Raw genomic sequence first — 15,384 nt, 5'->3', positions numbered from 1 at the left:
TTCCCAGCCACAATACATTCTGTGAGATGGGAAAAGAGAGCACAAAAGACCAGGGCAAGTGGACACACCAGAGTGACACTCATCACTTCCACACGCAGCCCATCAGCCCAAGCTCAGCCTTATGGACTCACCTAGCTGCAAGGGAGTCAGAGAAATGAAGTCTCTACCTGAGTGGCCATGTAGCCAGATTAAATTTCAGAGAGAACTCAGTTTCTAAAAGAAATAAGGAAAATGGATAATGAGAATGAAGGAAGGGAAGAAACAAACATTTCCTTCCCAGTGGGTAGCTGAAAGTGAAACCCAGGTATCCCCTTGGAATAAGGGGAAAAGAAATGAACAGAGTACTTTTTAATAAGATGGGAAGGGAAAGGATCTCTAAGGAGGTGACATTTGATCAGAGACTTGAAAGAAGTGAAGGTCTAAGTAAGGATGTTCCAGGAGAGAGAATAGAAGGTACAAAGGCCCTTAAGTGTGTGCTAGGAATTGCCTGGAGATCAGTGGGCCTGAGACTTAAAAAGAGGAAGAGTGTTTCAGAGTTGAGGCCAGAGAATGGAGGGTCTTTCAGTTCATGGTGGAGTCTCGGAAGCCATGGGAGGGTTTTTGAGAAAGAAAGAAATGGAATTTGATATATTTTTTTTCAAAGTTCACACTCAAACAGGGCCAGGGAGGGTGCAGTGCTTCCATTAGAATGAAAACAGAAGTACCATTTAGGAGGCTATAGACAAGAGATGAGAGCTTACCAGATGCCTGCCAATGCAGGAGACGTACGAAAAGTGGATTTGATCCCTGGATCAGAAAGATCCCCTGGAGGAGGGCATGGCAACCCACACCAGTATTCTTGTCTGGACAATCCCATGGACAGAGGAGCCTGGCGGGCTACAGTCCATGGGGTCTCAAAAGTCAGACATGACTGAAGTGACTTAGCATGCACACAGACAAGAGATGATGGTGTTTAGGACGGATACAGTTGCCCTGGCACCACCCACGGAGGGGAGCAATGGGGAGCCCTGCTGACAATAAGTGTTCAGGCCAAGTGCTCTCTTTCCCACTGGACATGAGGATGAAGGACACATGACCTCAGACCTTGGCAACCTCACATCTGAGGGAAATAAGTAGGATAAATCTTAGAATGGAGGTCTAGGGATTGCAAACCCAGACCCAGAAGCCAGGCTGCCAGGGTTCAAGCTGCAACTCTGTCCCTTCCTCACTGTGTGACCTTTGGCATGTTCCTTAACCTCTCTGGGCCTGTTCCTTATCTGTGAAAGAGGACATGATAATAATACCTACCCCCCCAAGGTTGTTATAAAGATTAAGTAATAAAGTGCTTGACAGTGTGACAGTCTATGCAATAGAAGTGTCACCCTTGAAAATAGTAAGAGAGGTACATTCAGGGTCCATGAGAACACAGAGAAGGCAGCAGCAAATGCCAGGGTTGAAGCATTTGTAGAAAGAGCTGGAGCGTGAACCCTAGACAGAGAAGAGTAAAGGGGCAGTAGGGGGAGGAGAGTCCCTTCTGGGCAGAGGCCACAGTATACAAAAGGTTGTAGAGGGGTGTGCAGAGCATGCAGGCCCTTCGAGGAGCAGGAACGAGAGTCAAGGGTGATGTGGTGCTTTTTTTCCAGACTGAAGACCCCTGTGAGTGATGGTCTCACTTGGGGAGATGAGGAGTTCCATTTGAGACAGGCAGTCCCCAGCCCCAGAGAAGGTGGGGACCCAGGGAAGGCGCTACATGAAGCTCAGCAGAGCCGTGGGGCCTGGGGACCAAGCCATCATGGATGGAGTGATAGCTGGTTCTCCTGCCCTCTCCCCAGGCTGCCTTGAACTGTTCTGGCCTCTCTGACTACCCCACTGGGAGACTTTCCTCCCTCCCAGCCAGGACCACAGAGGGCTCCTGGGAAGTCCTTGACTGTGTGACTTTTATGGTTCCCATTTATTCTGCCAGGGAAATCAGCCCCCGACCGCGGGGGTGCCCGGGCATGAATCATGATGTCCACGGTGTGGAGAAAATGCAGCAAGTCAGCAGATGTGGGTGGGACCCCAGGGTTTTCATTCACAAAGAGATTTTTCAATTTTATTAAAATCAATAAGAGTTTATTACAGTATAAATGAAATGAGAGCCCCTCGCTTCTGGGATAACAAACTACCATCCCGGCTGCTGGCCTGAGAGCCCACTCCCGGGAGAAGCCCCGTTGGGTGAGGAGGAGGCTTTGATTCACACCCAGGGTGGAAGCCAAAGAAACACATCCACCATGAAATTTCCAGCAAAACGCCTCATCCTGTGTGACCTCTCCCTATGTTCTCACAAATCTATAAAAATCATGACATAATTGGTGGGGTGAAATTATGGGTGGAAACCAGGGATGCAGTCAATGTCAGAATTAAGGAGAGCTCAGAGCTGAGATTATCCTTCAAGAGGGAGGGGACATACCTATGCGGATAGCTGATTTCGGGCTTCCTCGGATGGCTCAGCAGTAACAAATGCACCTGCAATGCAGCAGATGCAGGTTCGATCCCTGGCTCAGGAATATCCCCTGGAGGAGAAAACAGCAACCCACTCCGTTATTCTTGCCTGGAGAATCCCCTGGACAAAGAAGCTGGGCGGGCTACAGTCCATAGGGTTGCAAAGAATCAGACACAACTGAAGCGACTGAGCATGCATGCATGCATAGCTGATTCACTTTGTCATACAGCAGAAAATAGCACAACATTGTAAAGCAACTATACCCCAATTAAAAAAAAAGGATTAAAAAAAAAATGAAGGGCACAGACGATAAGCGTGTGTGGAAGGATTCTGTAAAGCGCTGTCATCTGCTGGGGTTATTCCTTTATCCTTATTATTACTCCTAACAATGGGTCCCCCACCCTATAAACAGTCTTGGAGAAGGAGTGACAGGAGCTACAAGCTCTGAGTTAATGGTTGAGACCCCGAGGGCAAGCCCCGCAGAAACCAGGACAGAGGAGACAATCGATAAACTCACATAGCATGAAAAGAGAGAAGAAATAAGAATCCAGCCACGCATGTGCACATACACCTAAGTGGTTCTTGGCCTGGGAGGAGCGAGGCGCAGTTCAGAGCAGAGCCCAGAGCTCCCAGGCCTACAGGCATGGGGTGGGAGGGGTAGGGCGGGGTTCCCTTTAGGGCAGGGACCCAGGATCTAGAAAGCTTGGCTCTCTGGGGTGGCCTGATTCCCCTGGATGGCCTGTGGGCAGCGGGCTGTGGGCTCCTGGCTCCTTGTACAAGCTCTGGGTACCTGTCCCTTCCCGGGACTTGGAGGGGACCGAGTTTGGGGCAGAAGGTCTAGGTTGGGCTCCAGAACTTCTTGTGCTGATTCTAGGGTCAGAGGCTCTGGCCTCACGGCTGAGACGCTCTCGTATAGATAGCCCCCGTCACCAGGCTGAAGCTGTCAGTTTGGGAACCACAATCATAAGTTGTCTGGGAGGTTGGTTAGGTCCTGCCGCTTGGGAGGCTGGTGTTGCAGAGATGGCAAGCCTCCCCACCTTGCAACCAGGCCTCAGAGCTGCTAAATGGGAAGCTGCTGGCTGCTGATCTGGTTGTTCACATCCAGAAGGTGTAGATATCCTCTTGTTTCAAAGAAGCGAAGTCTGGTTTAAACTCAAGGAACTGGGCATCCAGGCTGACCCCAGGGGCACAGACTCCAGCAAGAGAAGGGGCCGTGGTTGAGGGAGAGCTTGTGATGTGGTTCTCACAGACCTGGAAGGATGTCCCCCAACTTTTAAAAATTAAAACAACAGTAACAACCTAGGCCTCCCAGTTGGCTCAGCTAGTAAAGAATCCACCAACAAGGCAGGAGACGCGGGTTTATTCCTGGTTGGGAAGATCTGCTGCAGAAGGAAATAGCAATCCTCTCCAGTATTCTTGCCTGAAAAATCTGACGGACAGATGAGCCTGGCTGGCTACAGTCCATGGGGGTGGCAAAGAGTTAGACATGACTTGGGACTAAATAACAACACCCAAGGCACATGAAAACATCTGTATCCCCTTCAGTGTATCCATACAGACACACTTTTCTTTCAATGCACTTATGATACGTGTGTCTCTTTGTGTTACAGAAGGGGTTCTGATCCACTTAGCAGCACATAATAAACATTATTCATAATTGACAACTGCATAAAATGATACACTATAGATTCTCCCTGATTTAAATAATCCCATTACTGGCTTGGGAAGATCCCCTGGAGAAGGAAATGGCAGCGACTCACACACTCCAGTATGCTTGCCTGGGAAATCCTATGGACAGAGGAGCCTGCTAGGCTATATATGGCCCATGGGGTCACAAAAGAGTCGGACTTGACTTAGTGGCTAAACAACAAAAACAAGGTAACATATTTAAGCAGAATTGTAATATTTGTCTCATATAAATGTTAATGGACCCTTCATATGGTATAGCTATCCCGTTTCTTGCAGCAGGGGCAACTGCCTTTCATCAAACATCTTCTCATTTTGTTGCGTTTTTTATTTTTTATTTTTATTTTTTTTTGTGTTGCGTTTTTTAACATTGGAGAGTTTTTTATTCTTTTCTTGCTGTCATCAGTCAGTCTTTTCCTTCCCAGTTTCTTCCATTGCTTCAAAGCTGAGAGTGGTCTTTGAAAGAAAATAAATATTTCATTTTTGTGCTAACTTTTCTGTTTTTTTTTTCCCAAAAGAGAACACTTTAATCCATCTGTAGTCTATCTTGGTATAAGGGGGAGCTCTAAATTAAAATTCTTTAATGCTACCCAGCTTCCCAATGTCATTCATTTTTTATTACTTTTTAAATGATTATTTTATAAAGTGTTCTAATGATGAACCGGTTAGTCTTGCGATTTGCTTTTTTTTTTTTTTTTTAAGAATATCCTTTGAAATCCTTCTCTTGTTTCTCCAGAATCTTTTGCATTCAGAAAAACACTGTTGGGATTGATTTGAGGCGGTTTATGTTTGTACATTAACCGAAGATGGTGAGACATTTCCACAATAGCCAGTGTGCTTGTCTTGAATTATGTGATACCTCTCACCCTGTCCCCAGCTCAAAGAATTTGCAATTTTCTTTATAAAGGTCAAGCATATATTATGTTTATTCCTAAGTATGTTAGATTACATGTTTCTGTTATAAATGGATGTTTTCATTGTATTTTCTAGCTTTTGCTAGCATTCAGGAAAATCATCACTCTTATGCATATAGTCTGCATTCATCTTCCTCTCTAAACTTAATTCATAAATTTTTACTGATCTTTTTGTAGCCACCATCCATACAAATGTTCTTGCGATACCACTTTTTCCTCTGGTTTATCTTGCCTTACTGAATTGATGAGGATGTTCAAAAAATATCAAGTGGAACTCCTCTAAACCTTCTGAGGAACTTGGTAGGATGTCAGTTAACTTTTCATTAATTATCAGTGTGATGAAAACAGGAATTCATTTTTGTTTCTAATTTTGTTTTTTACTTTCATTTTTTATTTATTTTTTGGCTTCACCTCGAAGTATGCAGGCTTTTAGTTCCCTGATCAGGGATTGAATCTGAACCTCCTGCATTGGAAACACAAAATCTTAACCACTAGACTGCCAGGGAAGTCCCTGTTCCTAATTTTGAACTTACTTTATCAGTGCTGATTTTTTGATTCAAAATAGGAATGCTTTATCCTATTGAAGAATCCTTTGATTCTTAAATTATACTTAAAAAAAATGTTTGATTGTTATCCAATTATTTGAGGATAACTATTTAGATGATTTTGCACCTTGCATTTTGGTCTTTATGCAGAAGGAATAATGAAAATTGCCCCTGGTGACAGAGCTGGAATTTCAATCCAGGCCTCTCACTTCCAACCTCTGTGTAACTTGATCAAGTCATCATTTCAGGAAGCTACGTTTTAGTTTCCAAAGGCTTGAGCATTGCTTCTAGCTGTGCGATGACCACAGCAAACATAGGCAGATGAAAGATGTTTTCAGACAGAATTCTTTCTGCCTTTCCAGGCACCTGGGTTTCAAAGGCCGTCATGAAAGAGGCAGTGCCAAGCAGCTGTGAGAGTGATTCTGAAATTTAAAAAGAAAAACTTGTAAAGACCAGAGGAGTAATTGAAAATGATAGATATCCGATGTCACTATTATCCTATGTCCACTTCTAGTCCCCACCTCCCTCTAGAGACGTGGCAGTGTTCCCAGGGGCTGTTCCAGTCCCTTCTACACTCCCTTGACACCCTGCGTCTGCCGTAGTCCACCCCCATGGTGCTCTCTCTGATTACTTTCTTTCTGCTGTGCCAGGGGAGATGTCTGTTCTGCTCCAATTAGCTAGAACAGTTACCACCTCACCAGGATCCAGGCTGGAAATGGAGCCCTGCACAGCGCCATGACATCTCCTGGGAAAACGCCACTCAGCCCTGCTGTGAGCAGCAGCTCCAGGTGAGCTGAGGAACCCTTCACCCCCACTCCCATGGACACAGGTATCCAGCATGGTCCCACAGACCTTTTGCTTGAATCTCATGCCAAATTTTTGAGGCAGGTGAATAGGGGTGATTACTAATACCCCCATTTTACAGATGGAAACCGAGGCACAGAGAAGATGAAGAAATTGCCTAAGAAATCCCAAGGACAGAGGAGCCTGGAGGGTTACAGTCCACGGGGCCCAAAGAGTCGGACGTGACTTGGCAACGAAACAACAACAGTAACACACAGCTGGGAACGGGCAAGGCACAAATTCCGAAGGAAACTCCACCGTGATTCTAAATCCCACGTCTCTTTTACACATCACACTGCCTTCCTGTAAGATAATCTCCTCTCCTCTCAAGCTTGAAATAGAGAATTCAGACATCTACAATCGAGAGAGTTAAGTGTGCATTTTATTTTAAGTAACTGGAAGCTTGCAGACATGTAGAATTTGGGGAGCTGTCTTCTGTCTCAGACTGGGTGGGGGGCAAGGTCCCCTTCACTGCCCCTCGGTGTGTTGTTTCATTTCTCACATATCAAATTGAATGAGACCCAGATGCTGAGCAGAGAGGAGGGTGAGTGTGTGTAGGAGGAAAGGGAAAGGTGGCCCTGGCTCCCCATTGGAAAAGGTTTTGGTTCTGCGGGTGCAAAGTTTGTCGGCTCTGCCCTGGGATGCTCACAAGAAGCCAGGTGCTCCTGGAGCGTCACTTGTGTGCAGGTCTCAATTCCTATGGAACAGAAGGGAAAGATTCTGGGTCCACCCCCTGCTCCAGGCACCCAAGTCCCGACTCCCCTTGGAGGCAGATGTGGACTCACTCTGCCTTGCCAGGGGAGGAGAGGGTGGCAGTGGGAGCCATTCTGAGCTGAGGGAAGGCACAGGCTTGGCCACCCTGGGATGCTGTCAGGGGAGGTTTTGAGGGGCGGTGGACCAAAGTTGGACAAGGAGCAAAGGGAAGGCTGGGGTTGTGGGGAAATTAAGGAGAAGAATGTGAACAATAGCACAGAAGAAGCCTGGAGGGCTGTGGACATCCAGGGTCACACTTCGGGGCATGGGGCAGCAAGAGCTGGGCTCTGAAGGGAGCTAATTCACACCCTGCTGAGTGGAGAAGCAACCAGCTCAAGGTCACACAGCTAGCTAGCTAGCTAGCAGCAGAACCAGGAAGGAGAACCCAGCACTCCTGCCTCCAGGCCCTGGGGCTCTTTCGATCAATCACCCCACAGTGGATGGAGCATCGGTACCTGCACTTCCCTTGGCAGGTTCAGCAGGTCCAGGGTTCTGAGCCGCCCACCCAGGGAGTCCTGCAGGCTTTCCCCCATCCTGGGATGGGTACTGTCCAGGGTGGCAAGTGTCCCCTGGACCCCAGGGACAGAGGAAGTACACCTTGGAGATGGTTACAAGAGACAGAAAGGAGCAAGCAGAGACCACAGCCCATGGCAAGGGCAGATGGTGTCCCCACAGCCCCGCTTCCTGATGGATCATTGTAACAGCATGAAGACATGTTCCGTGATTTCTCATCTAAAAAAACCCACCATTGTTCTTTGGTCTCACCTCTCCCACTAGCTCCCATCCCATCTCTCTGCTCCGCCTCACAATAAAGCTTCTAAGAGCTGTGCCCACTCTCTGTCCTCACTCCACAGTTGCTGTTCCCTGGTTAGCCCACACTGGTCTGGCTCCCATCCTATCACCACTGAAACTGGCCTTGTGTTTAGCACAGGAAGCTCAGTTCAGTGCTGTGTTGACCTAGACTGGCGGAATGGGGGAGTGGGAGGGAGGCTCAAGAGGGAGGGGATATATGTATACACATGACTGATTCACATTGTTGTACAGCAGAAACTAAGACAACATTGTAAAGCAATTATATTCCAATTAAAAAAAACTGGCTTTGACCTTGACCCCGTGTTCTCACCTGCCCCTTGTTTACCCTTTGCCTTGTCCTGACCACACTTCAAGCAGACTCCTCTCCTTCCCTGACCTCTGCTTGGCCCCAAGCCAGAGTAAGCATCAGAAAGACCAGAACATCCCCTCCCCTGAGGCCACCCGGAACTCCCCCACATTTTCAGTTTCTCCTGGGAATCGCTAACCACTTTCCTGTCACACCCCACTGGTCACTTCCCCTCATTTGTCCAGCTTCCCCTTCAAAGAGCATGCTTATCTTGGCTTGCTCCCACTTCACCCCATAAAAGAAAAACCTTTTGCTACGTGATTTTTGAGATGCTTACAGATTTCTGAGTTCAGAACCTTTCCTACTGCAATAGTCTTTCTCGGTAATAACATCTCCCTTCTCTAAGTTTAGCTTGTTTTGTTTGTTTGTTTGTTTTACATCATAGTTACCAACTGGCCAGAACTGGGCATCCAGAAGAGAGAGGGGCCTCAAAGATGCTGTAAGCCTACAGAGATGGGGACCAATGGCAAAGCAGGCATTCTCCGTGGCTAGCAGTGGAAATGTAGATCCAGTTGAACCAAGAGTCAGATCCAGCAGACATTGGGGTGCAGATGCTCCCACCATTATGCAGATGGGAAGACTGAGGCCCCAGGCCCAGGGCAGAAACTCCACCAAGAGCACTTGGCTTATCAGTGACAGAGTCAGGCCTGGCTCTCCTGCCTCCAGGTCATCCCTGGACACTTTTGCAAATGAGCACAGAGGCACCAGGGCAGCCAGGGAAGACTCAAGGCATAGACAACGCTCCTGGGCAAAGACTATTCCCACCTCTGCAGAGAAGAGCCTCAGAGGAGAGAGGAGAAGGCTTCCTTGTCTCTCCAAGAGCCCCCAGCCCTGCTTAACTCATGCATTTAGCCATTCTAATTAATGAGCAAACATTCTTTGCAAAACAATGTTTAAACACCTTAGGATTAATTTAATCAAATATTTAATTGCCCTGTAATTAATCATCTAAGCTTAATGAATTGAACCTCCATCTCTGGGAGATGGGTTTATCCCAATGACTTCTGAAAACAGTTCCGTGATGGGGCCTTTTGTAATCAGATTTCCTGCTTCCATTTGGAGCTGCTGAGGGGAGAGGACCCCGCTGTGGCCCTTGGGGGATCTCCTGCTTCCTGTCGCCAGCAAGCAGCCTACACTTAGCCTTCACTGGGAGAAGCTGATGGCCTAAGAGGGGACACTGGGAACCATGTCAGTCTAGGACTGGGAAGGCTGAATAATTTGGCTGTCTGCAAGATGGTCCCACTGCCCTAGTTATGTGTCTTTGGGCAAGTTTCATCCCTCTGCAAGCCTCTACATTTCCATTTATGAAATGGGGAGATTTCCTAACCTACCAGTCTCCCTGAACTTTGAACAGGTTTAAAGGAGATCTCGAAAGGGAGTAAAAGGGCTGGGTAGACTGTAAAGACTTATGTACCAGTGAGGGGAGCACTGTGTCCTTGGGTGCTTGAAACCCCTCTCCACTATCCTCAGAGCCCCCAAGCATGGAGCTTAGCATGTGGCTTGAGAGGCGATCCAGACCAGAAGATTCCAACCACTGCCTGCAGCAATGCAAGATGCTGATGGCCACTACCAGAGAGTATCTGAGGACCTGGAGGTTGACCCCTTGCCTGTGCTGACAGCTGGAGAGTTCCCAGCTGGCAGGAGCCTCAGAGACCAAGCGGCGAGGGCCCTGATTCTCAGCTCTGCCCTTCTCCTGGGATGCTGGGTGGAAGACCAGGCTATCCTTGGGTTGCCAAGGATGCTTCCCAACAAGCCCAGACAGATGAAGTCCCCAAGGATAGAGATCTAATAATAGCTAAGAATGAGCACTTGTGATGCTCCAGGACTTGGTCTCAGACTCTACATGGGGTCACTCATTAAGTTCTTACAATAAGCCCTATGATTGGGTAGGGTCAAGCTAGATTATTGCTCTTATTATTCCCCACTGATCTCACAAATAAGGAAACAGAGAATCAGAGGGGTTAACTAACTTGCACAAAGTTTCAGCGCATGTAAAAGAGAGCCAAGATCTGGCTACAGGGGCGTGTCTTAAACCCTGTGCCATCCTATCTGGATGAAGAGCTGGATGAGATAAGCCATTGGCTGAGGATCCACGCAGACACAGGCAGACAGTCAGCCTTGGTACTTCTCTGACAGGACCCCTCCTCCTGGATGTGGGAGGATGAACCAGCCTCTCCTAGGAGACTGGCAAGACCATGGGAGGGAGAGCCAAACAGCTGCCCTGACTCACTCCGTGAGCTGGCTGCATTTCCATCTGTCTCTGGGCCAAGGAGAACATCAGATTCCTAACTTCCCAGTGCTGCCTTCCTCTGACCAGAGGGCACCCAGACTCTCTACAGAGGCATCTGGTAGGAGGGAATTAGCCCTGGACAGGCACAACCTCTGGCCCATCATTGGAACCTTCAGCTACACGTCAGCAGAGGATTGATTAACTCCAGCCTGACTTGGGAGCTGCCAGGCCAAGTGATTCTCCTAGAGTTATTTATGCCACTCCATTAGCCCAGGAAAGGCAGGATTCATAGAGCCATCATGGCCTAAGAACTCAGTGAAATTAATATACCTGTGACTGAAATACACATGAAGCCTGAGCCACCTCCATTTAATTAGGAAGAAAGGGGAGGAAGGGGAATACCAGGCTCCTGATTAGAGAGAAGGGATCCCAGAATCCAACCCTTCCTCTCTGTCCTCAGAGTCCACATCCTGGTCTTATTCTCGACATCTCATTAAGACATTGCCACAGTGCCCTCCCTGGCCTCCCAGCATCTAAGCTTACCCCACCCACTTGCCCTCCACGAAGTTTCAGGACCTGGGACAGAGCTGAGAGCAACAAGTCCCCTTGTCTTGGAAAAGACCCTGGACACTGGGAAAGACTGAGGGCAGGAGAAGGGGGTGACAGAGGATGAGATGGTTGGATGGCATCATCGACTCGATGGACATGAGTTTGAGCAAACTCCAGGAGATAGTGAAGGACAGAGAAGCCTGGCGTGATGCAGTCCATGGTGTCCCGAAGAGTCAGACACAACTGAACAACTGAACAACAACTCCTTGATGAACGGTCAATGGAGCTATGCTCTCACTTTCAGGCAGTGTTATGAAAATCCCCTTCTGATAGGTACATTTAAGAGCAGAAGAATATGAGCTTGGTGTTGTGATCAAGAGTCCTGGCTATAGAATCAAATGTTGCTATGTTCACATCTGAGCCCTCAGTAGCTATAAAAGTAAAACATGAAGATTTGAATAGAGGGACTGGAAGAAAAATTATCATATATCCACGCCACAGAATACTATTGCAACTCTAAAAAAATGGGGGTTACCTCTATTTACTGCTGTGGAGTGATCTTCAGGATATATTAAGTGAAAAACAAAACCAAGAGGGAGAATGCAAGATGCTAAGCTAAAAAGTAAAAAATTAGGTAAAATATATATGGTTTATATGAAAAAGGAAGGAAATGAAAAATATATCTTTTGCTTTTTTAAGGAAGGGATAAACCATAAAACATTTTAAAGTGCACTGAAGGGGACAGGAAATGATAGGATGGGAGAGGAGAAAAGAGATAAAAAGTTGGTTTCTTTGAATTTGACTTGTTTCATTGTTTTTGCTTTGGAACCATGTGAAGATTTTACATAACTGCACAAAAAATGTTCAAAATAAAATTAAATCTTAAAAAACAATCCCTAAAAATAGAAAATAATGAACAGGAGAGTCTGGCTGCTTGACCCATCAGTTAACTATGCACCTGGAGAGGAAGTTACTCAGTAACTTTTTTTTAGTGTTTATTTATTATTTGGCCGCATCTGGTCTTAGCTGCAGCACATGGGCTCTTTAGTTTCAGCGTGTGAACTTTTAATTGAGGCATACAGAACCTAGCTCCCTGGATCAGGAATGGCCCCCCGCATTGGGAGTTACCACCAGGGAAGTCCCTACCCAGTGAATCAAAATGATCTAACTGCATGAGTAGAATGTAACCTGAAGATAGAAATGCAAACAAGCAGCCACTCCCAAAAGCCTCTTCAGTGGTCCTACTCTTGGTGCTGGCACTGGTATTGATTATACAAAGACTGCTGTGTGTGTAGCAAAACAAATAAGAGGAAAACGTGCACTGCAGGCTGGAAACTGCAGTCAAGGCAGGAAGCTGAGGAAATGGTGGGCCCCTTGGTGGCTATCCATCTTTCAGGGATTGATGCCCTTAATTTCATGATATCCAGTCTCTTAGAAATCATCGTTTCATATATTTTTCCTTTTGGTTGTTGCTGCTATTATTTCAGGCACGGGGATAAATCTGGTCCCTGACATTCCTCCTAGAAGTTGAAGTTGAGGAATCACATTTTTTATTTTATTTAGCTTACATTTAAACAGCCACCTGTGGCTAGTGGCACCATATTGCAGAGTTCATATCACACCATCCAACTGAAGACAAAGGAAACAAACTCACTTCTGTTCAAGTGCTAGAATCCACCCCTCTCCTCCATCATCTCCTTTGTTATATAGAAGCAGAGAGGAAGAGGAGACCTCACACTGGTCCAGGCCTAGGAGGTGAGCTCCAGCATTGCCAGAGCTCTGCCCCAGTCACAGGATGGGAGCTGCTTGTGCAGCCACTTTAAAAGCAAGGACTTTGGGACTTCCCTGATGGCTAAGACTCTGTGCTCCTAATGAAGGGGGCCCAGGTCTGATCCTTGGTCAGGGAACTAGATCCCACATGCTACAACTAAAGATCCTGGTGCAGCCAAATAAATAAATTAATTTAAAAAAAAGAAAAGTGGAAAATTCCAAGGTGGGATGATAAACTCTAAGAAGCATGGGGCTCTGGGAGCCCAGAGGGTTTCTGGGCCAGCAGGTGCACAGGCAGAGGAGGCCTGTCCTGCCCTTATTCATACCAATTCCCTTTTTGTTGGCCACTTGCATTTTGCAGAATTAATGCTATGAATGGCCCTCTCAACAAAGTGAAAATCCAAGACTAGCCAAAACTGGCCCAGCCAAAGCCTGGCACTTTACAAATGGATTCTGGTCCTCATGGAAGAATTCTCCTACCCTGATTGCCCAATCATGATTCTGCTTTTTTTTTTTTTTTTTTTTTGTAACAAAATGAGGGGATTTCAGATGTTGCATGGACTGTAGACCAGATCTTGGAAAAAAGAATCTTTAAACTAGGGGTTGGCAAACTACAGCCTGAAGGCCAAATTTGTCCCACTTCCTGTCTTTGCAAGTAAAGCTTTATCAGAACAACCATGCTTATTCATTTATATTTGTCTATGGCTTCTTTTAACCATCAGGGCAGAGGTGAGTAGCTTTGCAGAGATCACACAAGCCACAAAACCTAGATTATTTACTCTGGCGCCTTATGGAAAATGTTTGCCTATTCCTGCTTTCACCATGAAAACTGAAAGCCAAAGTCACTTCCAAGGATGTCATGCCAAGATCCTGACCAAAGATGCCAAGACAACCATCCCATGAAGAGGTGAGAGATGCATGCTGTGTGAGTTCTGGTCTGATCTTTGTTGCTGGTGACTTTAGGTAAGCCACTGCCCTCTCTGATCCTCCATTTCCCCACTGAAAAGGAAAAAGGAATAAACTAGGTGATTCTATGCTTTACACTGACTCTGAGCCACTGGGTTGAAGTTTAAGTAGTTCTTTATCCTAGCAGAGGCTCTGTGACCCCACAGGTGAGCTTTGTGGTCTCAAAGAGGCCTTGTCATTACTCTAGCAAGCCCAGAGAAAGGAAGCCATGAGAATTATGAAGGCAACCAAGGCCCAGGGAGGCTGAATTATTTCCCCCAGATGGTACCCTTTGGTATGGAATTTAGCACTGGAAATGAAGACAATGTGTATCCAGCAACAAAACGTCTGAATGAAAAATGAAAACCAAAGGCACTGCCTTGTCCAGTCAACACCTACCACTGAGGAGTTTTCAGATAAGCACGTGCTTATCACCAGTCTTGAGCGAGAGAAGCTCATGGGTAGAGAGGCGGCAGGACTGTGACTTGGAAGACTCAGGTCCTTTGAGGCTCTGCCATTCTTATCCAGGTTGCCTTGGTCAAGTCATTGGCCTCTTTGAGGCTGTTTTCTCACTTTCAAAGAGGCCAGTAAGGGACTTCCTTGGTGGCTCAGTGGTGAGAGATGAGCCTATATTGGCTCACCTGCCAATATAGGAGAATTGGGTTCATCTCTGGTCTGGGAAGATTCCAAATACTGTGGAGCAACTAAGCCTATGCACCATAACTACTGAGCCTGGGCGCTACGGCCCATGAGCTGCGACTACTGAAGCCCATATGCCTAGAGCCCGTGCTCCACAGCAAGCAAAGCCACCCAATGAAAAGCCCTGGCACTGCAACTGGGAAGCAGCCCCCACGAGCTGCACCTACAGAAGGCCTGCCCATGACAACAAAGACCCAGCACAGCCATAAACAAGTAAATAAAACTTTTAAAAGAGGTTATTAAGATTTTTCACCTGGATTCATTGGAAGGACTAAATGAGACGATGGATTTTATAAAAGATATTATAGTGTATAGCACATAAAACTCTCTTCCAAATAGTATAATTAGCCTGCCTTCACATTTGCACAGAAATTCATCATTTGTATAGTTTTCACGGAGACTAACTCATTGGATAGATAAGAAATGAGAGCCCAGAGAAGCTCAATGATTTACTCAAGGACACACAGATAGTAAGTGGCCAAGTCAAGACACAAACTCAGAGCTTCTGATTGCCCTTTCAATGCTCTCCCTCTCCCTTCAGCATGCCAGCCTTCTGCCTGTTAATTTTGTTTAGATGTACCCACTGTCCTCAGGGGCTGGTTAGAGCAGTGTTCATCGAACCCATGCAGATGGAGAAATGAACCGTAGCTCTTGCCATTCCTCCCTGGAGAGAGGCCCTTCTCCCTCCCCTTGCCTCCCCAGGGCCGGGCATCCCATCTCCATCTAATCCCATCTCCATCTTCCAGGCCCTTTGACTTTCCCAGCTTCACCTTCATCCACCCAGTGGCTTCCTGTAGAGCTCTCTGGCAGGAGTGGGCGTTGCCTGGGGG

The 15,384-nt window shown here is 46.9% G+C and overlaps 1 long non-coding RNA gene across 2 annotated transcripts; it reads left to right on the top strand.

Moving 5' to 3' along the window:
• Positions 1 to 6,149: 6,149 nt before the first annotated feature.
• LOC133231983 (uncharacterized) lies at positions 6,150 to 6,809 on the top strand. 2 transcript variants are annotated; one of them, XR_009731277.1, is made up of 2 exons: positions 6,150 to 6,394; positions 6,532 to 6,809. It is a non-coding gene; the product is annotated as an uncharacterized LOC133231983 (long non-coding RNA). The 2 variants fall into 2 exon arrangements; XR_009731276.1 differs by having other exon boundaries at positions 6,150 to 6,435.
• Positions 6,810 to 15,384: the final 8,575 nt, after the last annotated feature.

This window comes from Bos javanicus, chromosome 19, assembly GCF_032452875.1.
Source record: "Bos javanicus breed banteng chromosome 19, ARS-OSU_banteng_1.0, whole genome shotgun sequence".
Taxonomy (NCBI): domain Eukaryota; kingdom Metazoa; phylum Chordata; class Mammalia; order Artiodactyla; family Bovidae; genus Bos; species Bos javanicus.
Note: the sequence above shows the minus strand (reverse complement) of the source record. Positions and strands in the feature narration are given on the sequence as shown.